Source organism: Microchirus variegatus, assembly GCF_963457635.1.
Source record: "Microchirus variegatus genome assembly, chromosome: 13".
NCBI lineage: Eukaryota > Metazoa > Chordata > Actinopteri > Pleuronectiformes > Soleidae > Microchirus > Microchirus variegatus.
The window spans coordinates 17,982,831-17,998,781 of NC_139814.1; the positions used below are offsets into that span (position 1 = coordinate 17,982,831).

At 40.7% G+C, this 15,951-nt stretch overlaps 1 protein-coding gene across 1 annotated transcript in view; it reads right to left on the reverse strand.

Annotated features, from left to right (window-relative positions):
- The window catches only part of col9a2 (procollagen, type IX, alpha 2), a 107,712-nt gene that overhangs the window by 34,528 nt on the left and 57,233 nt on the right, over positions 1 to 15,951 (reverse strand). The window lies entirely within an intron of this gene.

Below are 15,951 nucleotides of genomic sequence, written 5' to 3' on the forward strand. Positions count from 1 at the left end.
ACTTTTCCCTTGAGCAGAGGAGCACCGCAATATGAAGAAGAGCTGCAACCGATCAGACAAAATGTGAGGAGTGATTTAAAGAGAGCTGATATGAGCAGTTTCAGGCTTTTAGGATTGTAAAACGTGCACTGATTAAAGTTATAGTACTGGTGAGAGTAGATGAGTTTACATTGTATGACTTATTGTAGCACACACTGCATATCGCTGACATTTAAAAATCAAACAAAAAGGAAGAGAAACAGTGAAAATACAAAACCCTGGAGTGAAAACTACCTCAGTGAAAGGAAACTTTGACTAAATCTATCGTGCTGACAATAAATGGTAGCATTTTTCTAGTTTTCTGTCTTGCCCAAGGCATGTAGACTAGCAGAGCCAGGAATCAAACCCACAACCTTCAAGCTGAAAGAGGAATCGCTCCACCACTGAGCTACCGTCGACCCCTACAGTGAAAATAGTGATATGCTAATGGAGAAACTATAGAGCCAGCAGCCAATTTGACCAGGGAAGACAGATTTATGTCTCTTCAGACAGATCCAGACTGATGTTGGGTTAATCTAACGTGCTGCTGCTTGGCTCGCGTGGTGGCGTGGTTGATTTTGCCATGCAAAAGAAAAACCCCTGAGCACATATCCAGAATATATTTAACATTATGCCCTTAAGCAATTCTGTTAGCTCACCTTTAGTGACTAAAACGCTTTTCCAGGCACCTCCTGTGCTTGGCTAAACAGTGTTACACGAATGATCTCTGATAATCTGCCATGTTTAGCTTTTACTTTCCTTGTTTCTCCATTTTCACTTCAACACCCTCAAACTCTAAAAAAAAACTCTAAAACAGCAAGAGCACGTTGCATTTCAGAAAATTAGTGGGGGGGATCAAAAGTGCGGAAATTAGTCTCTATCCCAAAAACCTGCCGCGTTGATCCTCTCACGGCTGAAAGCTGCAAAAAATCATCCTCCAGTTGTTGTCTTTCTCATTATAAATGATTCCCCAGCCTCCTCAAACTTTGAAAAACAGACAAGGAAAACATTGGCCTCTCTCCACCGCAACCCAACCCCCCAACACCCCCAAACATCTCTCTCCTTCCCTGCCCATGTTTAAATCCTCAGAGGAAAATGACTTTCATTCAAGCAATCGCGTCTTGTTTCACGAGCGGATGGCATATTTGTCACAGCTTACTGAGTAGCGTGCCACGAGAATTCACCTTAAGACACCCGGCATGTTATTGTCTGGCCTCTACACAAATGCAGCAGAGTATACACACACACACACTCATGCTTATGCATAGAAGTTACGCCTAATTGAAAGTTAATGAGTGACCAGGGAGGCTTTGGTCCTGCACTGGTGTTCAGCTCTGTGCTCTCACTTTCCCTGAGAAAACTAAGTTTCACACAGTCGCTTGGAAGTCTTCATCGACATCAACGTCAAAGACGGGAACACACACACGCTCGCCATATGGACATGACAGGCAGAGTAAATATTATTCTTGAGCGCAGGTGTGAGGAGTAGCGGCGAAGTGATAACAGGGGAAGGTCATTAACGGCCCGGCGGGGTTTAAGGGCGACCCTGAAGCCTCACGGCATGTCGGGCCTTCCACTGAAACGAGACACAGTTTACAGTGAGGGAAAAGAGGGAGGACAGGAACACACTGACAGGCTGATGATATACAGGCCCAAGGATTATTAGTAAGTTCGGTATTAAACATATTCATTAGGGTGCTTCGTCGTGATTCTCTTGGTGTGAAAATTCACTGTTCAGTCGGAGGTTACGGCTTGTTCCAACTTACAGCAGATGAAGACATTTGAGTTGAGATCTAAATGTCAACATGTGACCATGCCTTCAAAATCAGTTAATCCACAGATGCACAATTCATTTTATTTAAGCACAGAAAGAGTCTCTCAAGTGACATGCTGTTGCTGCTGAACCTGATGTGGTGGCCAAGACCCACAAGCACGGCGAGAACTGGCACACACTGTACATACGTCCGACTGAAGCGGTACATTGTACCATGGCCCATCAAAGTTAATAAATCTAATTTAAGAGTGAACATTTCAAGTGTTATAAATAGAGCAAATCCAGATTATAACATTAGACAGCCTCAGACAAACTGCAAGCAGGCGGATTGTGTTATATCTAAATTCTGTAGGCTTTTATAGATATAATTAATTATATTTTATATTGTTCAGCCAGCATTTGTTAACTTCTGTTTTATTTATTCATACTTTGCAAGTGCAAACGGTAACCTAATACAGTACGTTTTTTATACACATTCTTACTTAGTGCTATTAATCACAATTGCTCTACCAATATTTTTTTTGAGTGGTTGGGGCATTGAAGAATAAAACTTTCCATTCCATTAACTTCACTTTTTTACGACTACAGTCTAGCATTGAACGGTTAAGTGGCAAATAAAAATAAAAGTATGCAACATGAATGTAATTTAAATGTACACCAAGTCCTTCACATAATGCAAAAACTCTGAGACCACTTATGTATTGTTACTACAGGCTGTAGGATAATTTATTACCAACAGTAGTTACAGTATGAAATTCAAGGAACAGAACATCCAACACTAAAGCAGATTGAGTCATACATTCACCCACTATTGATAAAATATAAACGTTATAAATGTTATTTTACAAAATAGAAACTGTGAACAGTTTGAAGTTCTCAGTGAGTTTCCGCTAAGTTCTGTTATGATTCTCTTTTAATCACAAGCGTAAAATGTATAATAAACTCCAGAGACGCACGTTCAGCTGTGTGTGGCGTCAGTGCGACAGTAGATAGTGGACACAAGTGTCTTCGGGTCATCAGGTCTTTGAACAGCAATCCTGAAGTCATTTTCCACTCTGCAGCCTCTCAGAAACGGTGGACGTCTGTAGTTATGGATGTAGCTGGACGTTTTCTTCTCCTTCACCTCTGTGACACCATATCCATCAGATCTCTTGGTGAAGTAACGCTGGTACCTTGAACAGAAATGTCATTTTTATTAGAGAACTATTCACTGTCATTTGAACAACTTTTTAGTGAAAAAAAACAGTGTTTGTTTAGTGCAGGCAATGCTATTATAGCCTACTAAATGTTTATCTGCTGATGATGTTGGCAAAGATCAGCTTACTGACTAAAATCCAGCAGCTAACATACAGTAACGTTGTCAAGAAATGAAAAATACAAACAACAACCGCCACCAAACAGGTGAATGAAACAACTGATGACATAATAAGCCTGCAAAAGCGACCATCACCTAAACATCAAGTCTCTTATTCTTTACCAGAAGTAGCGGTGACAGACCAGTTTTATCCGGCATGCAGGACAGTGTTCCCTGAGGACCTGGGTTGGGAAACGCTGCTTTAACCCATGCTCAAACTCACGGGGCCAGGAAGCCCTGCAATCACTGCCGCTAGCATTAAGCTAATCCACGCATCCGTTAACACACATACAACCATTTAACCCACTGAAAGTTACCTGCACAACGGAATTTTAACCCGCGTCACTAAACAGTGTGCATTATGAAAGAACTGTTTAAGACCGACAAAAAAAACAAAAACTTATCAAACAAATCAAAGGGAGAGATATAAACACAACTTACCAGCTCCGAGCGTCAGTGCTGGGAAGCCGGACACACAGGTGCAACGCCAAATTACTCCCCAGGGAAACAAAAAAGGTATGGTATGGAAAATAATAATGTGGAACCCATTTACAAAAGGAAACAACTTTGGGGCAGTTCACAATAAAAAATGATGGGAATAGATGACCAAAATAAAATACAATAAAATAAAATTTTATCTCGGCGCTTGCTGCAGGCAGATTCTATTTTTACACTACTTTTACAGAAGCAGCTGCTCTTCTATACCAGTGATTACTAAGTTACATGTTATAGCCTAAACTTAAACGAACCGTATCAACCAGGCGGTATTCTGATGGTCAGCTCCGATGCAACACCGGCTAATAAAGTTAGCATGTACTTACTAATGCAGAATTGAAGACGCCAAAGTCGGCGACGGCCTTGAAGCACACGTTGTCGTCCACTGAAAACCTTCACAACGTTGTCACATGTGTTGTCTCTTGCTCGAACAGACTCGCTTTTTTCGTTTCCTTCCCGCTTTCGAAAGTATCCGCTGCGTTTTTGCCGAACGCGCCACGAGAGCCGCAGGCAGCGTACCTGGCTACCTTGATTAGCTATGTGCAGTAAAGCGTCGCGCATGCGCACTTCGACTTATGATGCGTCCCGGGAAATAGGTTGAAAAACTGCAAAAATTGGAAGAAGTATTTATGTGGTGGAAACAGAGCGATCAGTCATCATACAGGCCATATAAAAGCAAAATAATGATGATGGATTTTTTTATGGCATCAAAACAATACAGTTTGTTTAAGATAATGTAATAATGTGATCACACAAAGGCAAACTTAAGACAAAAGTTAACATTTATTCATTCAAAACAAATAAAAACTTACTTACTGTACCAAAAAAATCAACTTGCATAAATAAAAGCTTTAGCTGCCTTTTTCTCCCAGAAGTTAAAAAAATAAACTGTACACAACTAACACAATTTTTTTCAATTTTATGAATCGATTCAGAATCGTGGATGATTAGAATTGCAATTCCTATGGGAATCAATTTTTTTTGCCCACACCTACTTTTCACTTTTTCCTGGCTGCTGATCGGTGGACTGACTGTGTTTTTGCTCTCAGTCCAGGAAGAAGCATCGTAAGAAAAATTACACACTGTTAATATTAGTGACTGTCCTCCAGAAAAGGAGTCGACGTCTACCTTTTTGAGAGTAATTTTCTCCAACCACACCGAAAACATAATTTAAAATGTGAAAAAAGTATCACAGAAACACCTTTCATTTCCTGTGAAGAGGCCACACTGAGGTGACAGTGAGCTAAACTTAACTCCACTCGCTCCTCGCTGTCTATTATCCCACAAAATGTGAGTCTTCAGAGTGACATTTGAGCTATATGATGTTTAGTTTCACTGACCTTTTAACCCGCTGTAATTATCTTAGTATTACGGCGAGATAATGAATCATAATTGCAATAACATAAAAGGAGAAATGATCATTTCCTCAGGTGAAATGGAGATCATTTTCTGAATTTAGCTTTTAAAAGGATTTCTAGGGCACTTTGCATTTGTCCTTCCATTACACATGCACACACACACACTCTGACTCTGCAGTTCTCCTCATCTCTAATGAGTGTTTTAGCATCTTTTAGCTCACTCCTGTGGTTTTATATCCCTTTGGCTCTGTCTTGCCGCTCTCATCACCTCATTTCCACCTGTTTGCATTTCAATAAAATCTCTGGTAACCTCACTGTTCACTACCTGCCCAGCAGCAAACAGATAAAATTAGAAAAGGAGATGTGGACGCGGACTTAAAATACAGCTGGGAGAAAATACAAAGACTAACCACTGTGAGACAGAGAGAGCGATACATTCCTGTGTCTTCAGCCTAAGAGTTAATTAACCAAAACAGAACACATTTGCATTTGTGCCAGCGTGAGAGGATGAGACTTAAACAAAGAGGAGAAATACAACTTTCCAAAGACAGATTTAAATGCTTTGTAAGAGTCTAAAAAGAAACCGATTAGAGGAAGCGAACAAGGGAAGAAAGTGCATTTTGACTCCAGTAGCTTATACATGTAAATCAAAGATCCCTGGTCAATGTCTTCTATTTTTAATCAGGTCTTTTTTTAAATATGCCTCATACAAAAATGCATTTACCATCACATACTTAAACATCTATTTCTGCATTGGAGTTAGACATAGAAAGTATTTATATCAAAGACACAGTACTACTATTTTACATCATATCACTATCATCAGCTCCTAATTGGATTCGGCAAAGAATGCAACTGAGAGCCGTAGAGACAAGCTTTTATTCAAGTCTGCCTAAGTACAACTCATTCCACGATGGTCCAGGCCGTGACTCATCTATGCAGTAGAAATAAAATACGACTTCCTGCCGGGGGGCCTACAGTGACACATATAAGCAAACACATAATAAGCTGAATTACAAAGACATAGAACAGCTGCCAGAGAACATGCACACCAAAAACTGCATCGAAGACCCTGACAATGAATATATGAATATGAATGTATTTACTTTTTTTTAGCTATTTAGTCCTCGCAACAGCACCTCTGAGCAGCACACGCCCAATCCAAGCATGCACTCACTTAATTACTGCTAATTTGACATTAACTTTAACGCTGCACTCATCAATTAATACCTGTGTAAAAAGGGATAGTTTTCTGGTGATAAACCCACAGAAAACCATCAAGTTATTATGCTTTTACTGAGCATTTTAACCCTTATTACACAGATTTCAGCTGTTTTTTTTCCATTACTATGTTAAAAAAAATACAATATATACAATGGCTATAATAATGTGTAAGATAGAGTGTCTTATACCCTTTTTCCCCAGCACAACTTAAAATGTGACATACCCACAGGATGTCCATATAAGGAGTTGTGTATTATTCCCATGGCAATTTACCATGGGTGCACCTGTGGCACAGATCCGTGCCGCATGAGCACTAAGGGTTAACATCTATCAGCTCCATGTTTTAGCTTTAAAGCCCACAAATTAAATTTTATTCGCTTATTGCACAAATGCACACAAAGGCAGAAGGAAGCCGGTGAACATAGTGGAAACTTCCACTGCTTCAGGGTCAAATATGATGTACTCCAACTAAAATACAGCTCGTTGTACTGAGTAAGTTAATGTAAACAGTTAGTTTGGACTGTCACATGCAATTATCAAAGGCTTTTGCCAGATGATTCTCACAGATCTAAAAAAAACAAAACACAAAGTCACATTCTGTTATTGTTTTGTTGCGCTTGGCTACGTCTGGTTTAAATGGCTTGAAATCGGCTTTTATTGTTCGTCAGAAACCAGTAGGAAAACAGCAAATGAAATTCAAACAAATCACATTTTCCAATCCACGCGACCGTACACATGCACGTCAAGCCTGCCAATTGTCTCCATCCACCATTAGGCCTGGATGAGGACAGAAGGTTCCGCTTTAATCATCTGGACCTGCTACAGCTAGTCCGGCGCTTCTGTTCCAACTTTTTAAATGAGAAAACATTACTTTGCAATAATGAATGATAAAAAGGGCGACTGGCAGACAAACAGGGCAAACTTGGAGACTTTCAAGCCCCGCAATACAAAAAATAGTTTATTGAACTTCAAATCATGCATCCCTACACACAGAGACACACATCACAGCAGGTTAAACAAATACAAATTTAAATTCTTTTAGTCTGTTGCTTGTGATCCCAATGCCGAAACCGTCTGACGTGTAGCATTTTGAACTGGCGAGGAACCAACACATTCCCCAAACAACACACACACTGTTGAGTAACACCAGATGCTACATGGTCAGCTTAATATCATTTAGTTTTTGATGTTGACTTGTTCCTGTGGTGTTGGAGTCATTGAGGCTGGACATGGAAGCATATATGTATTAGCTCAGGGAAGATTTAAGCACCTCCCTTTCACTTACTTCTACTCGAGCCTCGCCACATCTTGACGGAATAAACGCATAGCATGTTCTGACATTCTGCGTGTGCTCAGGGACGAACCCGGTGAGTCAGGAGGAGCATATGGCTCGATGCATCTCCTCTGTTTTACATCTCTATCCTCACAGATTTCTATGAAACAGAACAGCTGCGGCATTTCCATCATCCCCTCTTTTCGCTGCAAAGGATTCTCATCCCATGCCGCTGTTTTGATACGACTTGTTAGTTTAAAGCTCCGAACCTGTTTGTGCGTGTCCCGTGTCCTCTTATACTCCGGCCAAACATCCTTCTTTGTACTTGGTGAACTCTTAAACCCTTCATTCTCTACTTGTCTTCTTTTGCATTATCGCTAACCATTCCCCTTTCCTGCCTCCTGTCCAACTCCATCCATCTCTTTATCTTCCACTCTTTCATTCCCCGTCATCCCTCCCTCGTCTCTCAATAACATGCAACAACCTTCAGTGCTCCCACACCGTGCATTTGTCACTGACATTTTGGACAGGATGCGTTGCCATGGTTGATTGAAACCCTCTGTGGCCAGTGATCCATATTGCTGAAAACTCTTCACTTTAATACTTGCATTTGAAGTGCACTCCCTCCATTTCAAGACCTCGGAGGTCTGGCTAAGGCTGAATAGTAAATGGTAAAAGTAGATACGAGTATCTTTAGGTCATTAACCCTTTAACGACACGGTTGCACTAGTGCACTTTGCATGCATTACTGTAGTTTCACTTCGTGCTATCGGAAAAATTCCAATGGTTTTTGAACCAACGTGTGGTTATTACGGTAATTTCACTCGCGATGTTTCAGGAAGCTGCACTCTTAGAAATAAGGCTTCCAAAAGGGCTGAGGTTCTACCTGGAACCATTTGCCTCTGAAAAACCCTTTCCCAAAGAAAAGGTTTTTCAAGGGTTCTCGGCAACACTAATGGTTCCAGTAAGAACCATTTTGATCCAGAGAACCCTTTAAAACCCCTTTTTTGAATAAAGGAATTTAAAAGGGTTCTTGGTGGAGCCCTCCAAAAGGGTTCCAGGTGGAACCTTTATAAAAAAGGTTCTACCTGGAGCCAATACGGGTTCTCCTATGAGGACAAGCCGAAGAAACTTATATGGTTCTACTTAGCACTTTTATTTCTAAAGGTGTGGCGAATCAGTGTCTTTATTTGTTGGCCTGTTTTTACACACTGAGAGACACTGAAACATTGAGAGACTGAAAAAAACATTATCATAAAATTATGGTAACATTTCAAATTCAACATGCACAATCTGTGTTTTTCCAAATAAAGTTTTTTGTTTTTCTTCATTTTGAACTGTTAAAACATGCAATAAATTGCAAAACATTAGTGTTATTCTGGAACAATGGGCATTGTTACAGATGGGCATTTTAAGGTTTAGGTCTAAATGGGTTAAACTGTGATATGCAGTACAACTTTTCTGAAGTATTGTTGGTTTACTGTTTTGCATAAGAGACAGACATGTATTTGTTTGTATGTACAAGTGTTTGAGCAACCTTTGCATGTTCTCCCTATGCATGTGTGTGTAGTTTCTCCAGGTTAAATAGCCATAGGTGTGAATGTGTGTATGGTTGTTTGTCTCTACATAATTTGCCCTGTGATGGACTGGCGACCTGTCCGGGGTGTACCTGTCCTTTCGTCCTATGTCATCAAGGATTGAGTCAATGAGGGGGAAAAAAACACACACACAAAAAAACACAGGCTGTTTTCGAAGTCAGAGCAGCCATGAGTGGTTATCAGTATTGGAGAGATCTCAAGCTCTGCCTCATCACCATCAATCTGTCTAAATGACTCTGTCTCTGCCGCGTCTCCTCACCACTGCGGTTGCTCGTCCATTTCATCCCCGCAAATTTGATCTCCCCCTGGGTCATATAAACGGCTCTCTCTCCCTCTTCCTTCTTGCTCTCTTTAATGACATTGTTTTTAAACCCCTCATCTACGGCCTTCTTTCCCATTTTCTATACCGTCCTGCCGTTTCTTTCCACTTTCCATCTCTTCTCTCTCTACCGCTCATGCATGTGCATCCCTCTCTCTCCTTCTCCACCTTTGATGAGACTGCTCAATGACGGAGTGAGCCTCGCTGTGATGGATAGCCTAATGGCAATGGTTCAGGCATTAAAACCATAATTCACCGGGACATAATGTTGCAAGATTTCAGTGTGATCCACTCGAGAGGGTTCCTGGGTGCGTTTTTGTCAGTGCCATTTAGCCTCCCACAGATCCACATTTGAAGCTTTGATTAAAATAATAGACAAAAAGCTGCATTAGGCACTTTATTTGTCTATTTACTTGCACTTTTATATTCCAATGTTTGTTTTTTTTAACTGTTATCGCCCTGTTTTTATTAAATATGACGTGTGGTGGCCAGGTCACCCTTGTGAAATATGTCTTGATCTCAATGGGTCTTTTATCTGGTTAAATAAAGGTTAAATAATAATAATAATAATAATAATAATAATAAAAAGGCTAAATCTAAACTTTACAAGGAGCTGGAAGCCATAAGCATACCAAAAATAATACCTGTTCCTTTCCCCCAAGGTGTTTGCAACTTATGGAGTCCTGCTAAAAGTTTACCAGGAAGTGATTGCTTCCCAAGCTTTTGTAAAATTCATGCAGTTCGGTGTGGTTTTCAAAGCTTTTTGGGGGCTTCTATATAGGGTTTACGCAAATCTTTTTTAATGTGAAATTGTCAAGCTAATGGGGCTGAAAATTGAGTTGTTTCAGCCGTTCTCCCTTTCGTGCAGTTAGCGAGCCAGAGCGCATCAAAGTGGATCTATTTCTTCTGTCTGTCATTAACTGCTCTTTGCATTTTTATGGACAGGGACTTACACCAAACATACAAAGGCAAACATAGCCCACCCCCCTCCACACACACACACACACAGTCTCACACAAACAACTCCATCAGTCTGTGCACACACTAATGAGCTCCAATCAGTGACCAAAACCCGAACACTGTGGGCTACAAACAAAGGATACCCCCTGAGGTGGAAAAGTGGAAAACTGCACCCAGGTGCTGGCATCAGGAAAAGGAAATTGAGAAGTGAGTGTGCGAGGGGCCAAAGGTTAGGGTGCATGTGTTGCACGTGAAAACTAATGTATTGTAAGTGCAAGCAGGGCTTCTCCATCGTCAACAGCCCTGTTATTTTACGAAGTAGTGACTCTGCATCTTGATGCTGCAGTCGTCCAAAAAAAAAAAAAAAAAACCCTCACTTTCAATAACATTCGGGAAGCAAAGTCAAAGATTTTTCATTGGTTTGGAAGGTACTGGCTTGGGCTATCGGTTACCTCAACAGAATTTCTTGACACTCGGCACACAACAAAAGGTAGTTGCGAGAACAGCTGGAACAAAAGCAGCTGCTTCCAATACGTTTCGTGGACCAGCGAATACCGAGCGTTACCTAATCTCTCTGCAAAACACGAGCGGTGCCTCCTAATCGCGCACAAACACATTCATTCACTTGCTCACACTCTGCAGTTTGAAATCACATATGAAGCAGATTACGGGCCCTTTATAGTTCAATTTTGTGTGTAGCCACTGCAAAGGTTTTTTTTTTTTTGGTTTTTTTTTAAACCAGAGGGTAGAGGAGAGAATGGAAACAGACGTGAACGAAACAAACATGACATGAACTGTGATTGCATGAAGCAGATCATTTCCCTGATGGCTTGCAGTTTAGCCTCTGTTGCGACGGGGACATGTGATGTATGTGCTTTAGCTCATTCGTTGCCACCATTGCGCTCTGTTGCCCAGCTTTGCAATCAGTTCTGTTAAAATTCAGCACAATTCAACACCGGGCAAGGAAGCAACAGTGGTAAAAAACAACATATTACAGTGTTCATCTGCCTACTTCTCTAATTAATTGTGCCCAGGCTTCAAACGGGTTCTCAAACTGTGTTTTACAAGAGACAGCTTGCTATGAATAATTGTATCTGGGCTGCGTAACAGGCAGCTCTCACGTAGCAGGCTGTACGTGTCACAGACGTGTAGGAATAGCTATTTAAATTGTTGAAATTCATGGAAAAAAAAAAAGGAGATTTTTTTCCTTTAAAAGCAGTGAATCAAACGGGCAACGGATGCGAAAGGTCGACGAGAGACAGACGTGGATTTGGACGTACTTTGCTGAATGTTTCCCTTTTTATGAGGGCTGTTAAATTGTCTGCGCAGAGTAAGTTGGCAGGCATGAACACCCACACACACACACACACACACACACACACACACAGAACCACATTCTCACAACCCTTCACCTGTCTGCTTTTTACCATTTAACTAAAGACTGGCACTGGAAACGAGAATCTGTTGCTACCTTACGTGCTCATTATTTTCTCTTTCTTAATCCACCCCCACAGTCAAACACGTACGGATACATTTCATCTTCGTAAATCCATCGCTTTTCTCGTGTATATGCTGGTCAGGAGAGGTAAAGTCATACTGCCTTGTGAAAGAGAGACACCAGCAATTCTGTTTGTTTTGTCTCCATGGAAATAAATGCACATCACTGTGTGCACAATCAAAATCCGACCCATGGATGAATCACCCCCCTCGTGGCATTTGCATTCATGTTTCTTGAGCTTTGTTTCTCCTTGACCTGCGAGTTTGTGATTATTTTTCGAGGACCTTTTTTTTTTCGTGATTTGACCCTCGAGTGCGTGAACACATCGGGAGTTTGATTCAGTCGCCCTAATGAACGCAGATTGCAGAAGGACTTCTCTTCGGGGTTTGTTTGAGCGCGGTTCATTCGGGTTCATCTCGTTTCCAGTCACCGTTGGCAAAGCTTCACTCTGTTTTCTCTACGGAACGGCTCCCGCGGGCTCACTGTTGCCTGGATGCCTCGTTCTCGCAGAAACAGCATGACAGAGGGCTGTAAAGCTATGCTAACATGATCATCGTTATCATCATCATCATCATCGTTATTATTATTATCATTATTATTAATATTATTAACCCACTGCAGACTGTCACAGGCCAATCTGAGCTGGGGGCTTCTCACATTTCTCTCGTTTACCAGTCTGAATAAACAGACCTTAAACAGATGGTGGTTAGTGACAGCGCCTATGAGGGTGTTAAGTGTTTTAGACTGGCTTTTAAAGAAGGAACTTTTAAGGGGAATCTGGCACAGTTCTGGTCTCTCTCTCTCTCTCTGTGTCTGCTCTTTCCACCCTGCCCAAGAGGAAGGTTTCGATTGCTGTGTGGAGTGATGGGTCCCACTGCGCACGGCTGCAGCACAGGGTGGATACTCTCAGCCTCTTCACTAGAAAAACATCACCACTATGAATAGATTCAACAAAATAAAAACTGTCAGCAACTTTAGCCTCGATAAATAAAACTAAATCCTAAAAAAAAACAATATATAGATTTTTTTTTCCTCTTTAGTTCAAAACAGTAGCTCTCATTTGTGTTTTTGCCTCACGATTTGCCTCACGGGACATCGTTGGGTGACAAGTGGTACAGATGAGGATGAAACCCAGTCGCTCTATACCCAGACCAGAGGGAGGGGAGGCTGAATGTCACCTTCAAATCCAGCAGTCGCATTGATTCACGGCCTTCAGGGACCAGCGGGGGAAATGCCTTAGCCTGACATGAGACACTTAACTAAACAACCAGTGTTCCCCCAGGGAGACGTGTTTAACTGCTCCGCGCGATGAATTATGGCCTCCAGGCAATTTCTTTTAACATCATACTTTGTTTTATGCGGCGGAAAAAGTGTTTGTGTTCAAAATGTACATTTCAATAAACAAAGTACTTAGCAGTATATATATATATATATATATATATATATATATATATGTGTATTTAATGGTTCCTTTGAGTTTCTGGGAGAAATTGAAAAACAGAGCAGGTTACTCATGTGAAAAAAGACATAATTCATCGTGTAACAGATAGATTTTAGTGCCTTTTGCACTCCTTTTTTAAAGTATTGTCCTATAAGATCACACTTTTTTTTTTTTTTTTTACCATTTGTGAGACATTATTGTTAATACTTTGACCAACTCCAAGTCACTAAAATCCATCAAAATACAGGATATCAAAACCGACTTTACGGCAGGACACACCAAATGTCAAAGTAGATGTGATTCAGTAGCGGCAAATACATCGAATAAAATGAAAGACAAAAAAAAACTGGCTAACTTAAAAATGTATAACATTATACAAAATGTATTTTGTGCCCTTTAATCTGCTTCAATTCCTCAAAACAGAAACAAAATATCACAGAGGTGTTCTCTAATGTTTATCATTTATTTGAATACTGTCCTGCACATCCCAATAATCTATACTATGTCTGATGGAGTCAGATTGAGGTCAACAACATTGTTTGCTGTATCACACACTGGACTGGGGTAGTTGGGGATTGAACCCTGCTTAGTAAATACATGTGAACATTCATGGCTAATAATGTAAAAAAAAATGTATATATATTCCAGCCTGATGTTTGGCCCCCCCCCCCTCCTGCCAAACCCTACTTAAACCCCTGCCTCTGTGAATTGATGTATTTTATGTGACATACTGCACAGAGTGTTTTAGAATGGGTTGCTGGGCCGTTTTTATGAGCAGATACTTGTTTTATGAAAGAATACTGGAGAGCACTCAAACCCCTCTCAGCACACAGCACACAGCCACTTTTCACTTTCACTCAGTTGTTTAAGTAAAAGCAGACTTTGAAATATTTCGGTAATATTTACTCCCGTACTGCGACCGAACACTGGAAACAGTTCAATTGAACGCAGTCTATTTCGGGACCCGCTAGGGTGTTCGTTTAAAACCACCTCCGTACATAAGCGCATCCATGCATCGCTCTCAGACCTAATTCACTTAGATCGCCAGTCAGTGTGTGACTGCTTGTTCGCATCGTCGGCCAAAAAGAGCTAATCCCATATTTCCCCGCGATCTGTTCTTATGAAAAATTGAGTGCATAAATAATCAAAATTGTATTTTTATTCTCTAGAAAGAGGCCACAAAGACGAACTGTTGTTGCACTGGATTCAGCGTCAGTAAGTTTACATGAGATCAGAACTCTGTTGTATCCATATTCTCACAATTCTGGTACATGACTGATTTTAAATGACATTTGATAATTACTCATGGCAAGAATGGGTACTATGGGTACTTATTTTTGCTGTGAACAGTAGGTAGGAATCATTTAACGTAATCAACACACTAGATGAATGCCCGTGAAAGCAGTATCATTATCTTTTCTAGTTTTCATTCATGATAATGACTTTGTGCCGTGTATCCAAATGTGGCTGCTGTATATAAAATACATGCACACTGAGCAATGGGGCCATACACTGGGGTTTAAGGCTGCCGGGTCATTAGGCGTTCACAGAACAGCGGTAGTGTGGAATGCTTGGGAGATAAGAGCTATGGCTCCACGGTGCATGAAAAGTGTACGCAAGCTTAAGTTTATTCATCGAGAAAACTGTTATGTTATGATGGGATTGATTGAAGAAAAACTACAATTTAAAAGTATAGTTTTTTTTTTCCAAGTGAGGCAAACAAATAGCCTTCATGGTGGATGTGTGAAAGGACAACGTTCTCCCTTATTATCCTTGGTTATTTTAGCCAGTGGTGCTTCATCACTGTGTCACAACTGAGACGAAGCAGGATGTACTGTACGTGAACTTCTTGCCCTGCTGTACTAAGTCCATTCATACTGCAATTTCATGAATGATCTGTGCTGTGATGTGGGTTGAATCAGGCACATATTGTGTTTGGGAAGGTCTTGTGATGCATCAGGAAACAGTGACAGTATGAACAGAACCATGAATAAATATGTTTTAACAGTGAGGTTTATGGAAAAGTACACTGAATGTGTAAATAATTGCTTTTTTTTTTACAATGTAGTAATGTGGTATATATTGTATACTGGTGGGTTAATTAGCATGTGACAAGGTGAGTGGAGACAAGAAGCATGCATGGTTCACACATCGACTGACAGGAAATGAGGAGAGGCAGGAAGGTCACGGTCTGAAATGACAGAAGATGAAGAATGAGTACGCAGACAGGCAGACGGAATGAATGAATGAAAATATGAATGAGTGGAGTAAAACTCAAAACCGTGACAAAGCGAGTATGAGGTGGAAATGGAAAATTATGGGGTAGAAGTTGGGTTTTTTGGGGGGGGTTTTCTGACATCGTTTACCAAGGTCATGAGACAAATCCTTGAAATTCACAGAGACAGCAAACCACAAGCAAACGTATACATTTCAGGTGTAGGTAAATCTAGGACGGTAGCTATTTAAGTTAAGTGTGAGCAACCTGCAAACAGTATGTGTTCTAAATAGTGTAGTACTTGAGATGAGAGCATTTATTTTATTAAACTGAATTCATAAATCTGAGTACTAAACTTTTGTACCTAACTCAACATAACTCAACTGAGTGGGAGTGAAGGAGGATGGGAGGGACCAAAAAGTTG